Raw genomic sequence first — 1,114 nt, forward strand, 5'->3', positions numbered from 1 at the left:
ATAATTTTGTAGTGGCGATGCAGTTGGAGAAGTAGCATTACTTTATTGTAGTATAAGGATGATTATTTTACTGGCAACCCAGTATTAGTAACAAGATAATGCTTTATGGATATTAAATTTACATTTGCAATATTGAGATGAAGTAAAGACCTCTTGCACTGCCCTTTCTGATCACCATCCTCCTGCTGATTATCTCCTGTTCAAGTCAATGCCCATAAAACTGTCTTGCCTGCATTGAAAACATCTGTGTTGCTTGTATTGACCAGTATGAAATCTCAGTGACTGGCCAGTGCTAGCCAAATTCAATTGATAAATGCATATTCTATGTTGGCCCAAACAAATGCTTAACCTGCGAGCCCACGTTTTACCTCAAAGACAATAAGTGCGTCAAAGCCTATGAAGGCTGCATTAACTTATATGAAGAAAATAATTGCCTTGAGTGTGGATTCGGCCGAATCTTGAAAGATAGCGTCTGCCAAGGAGTTATTAACTGCAATGTAAATTCCGAAAAGTGTAATTCCTGCGCAGTAGGCTATACGCTCATTGGGAACATCTGTCGAGACACAAGTGCTGGATGCGCTGAAGTGAGAAACCAAGATGGACTCTGTGATAAATGCAAAGATGGTTATTTCATGTCGGGATACATATGCATAAAAAGATAATCAAGGATTTCAACATGCTACATTCAGCAGAATTAGAAGTCCTGCTCTTATTGTAAGACAGGGTATGAGCCAACAGATGGCGTCTGTCATTTCCCAACCAGCTATTTCAGTGACCCAAGCTTTATCATTAATTATGATTTAATCACTAATGCCAATGCCAATAAATCAAATAGCGGAAATCAAAATATCAACATTAATGCAAATGTCAACACAAGCTTTGCTACAAACTCTGTGACTAGCTCGCTTGGAAAATTTAACGCAAACTCGAATGCTAATCCATTGAATTCGAATTTTAATAGTCCGAGCACAGCCACAAACTCGTTAAATAATAATAATGCGAATCAGATCAGCTTTAGTTTTAGTGGAGATTAAAATATTAGAAGCGGTGATGATGACCTCATCTCACAAATTATAAATGGAGGAGTGAAGAGCACTCAAACTACACTAAGCGG

The sequence above is a fragment of the Brachycentrus maculatus genome, unplaced genomic scaffold (assembly GCF_059751285.1).
Source record: "Brachycentrus maculatus isolate JH-2025_06_01 unplaced genomic scaffold, ASM5975128v1 h1tg002371l, whole genome shotgun sequence".
In the NCBI taxonomy this organism is placed as follows: Eukaryota; Metazoa; Arthropoda; class Insecta; order Trichoptera; family Brachycentridae; genus Brachycentrus; species Brachycentrus maculatus.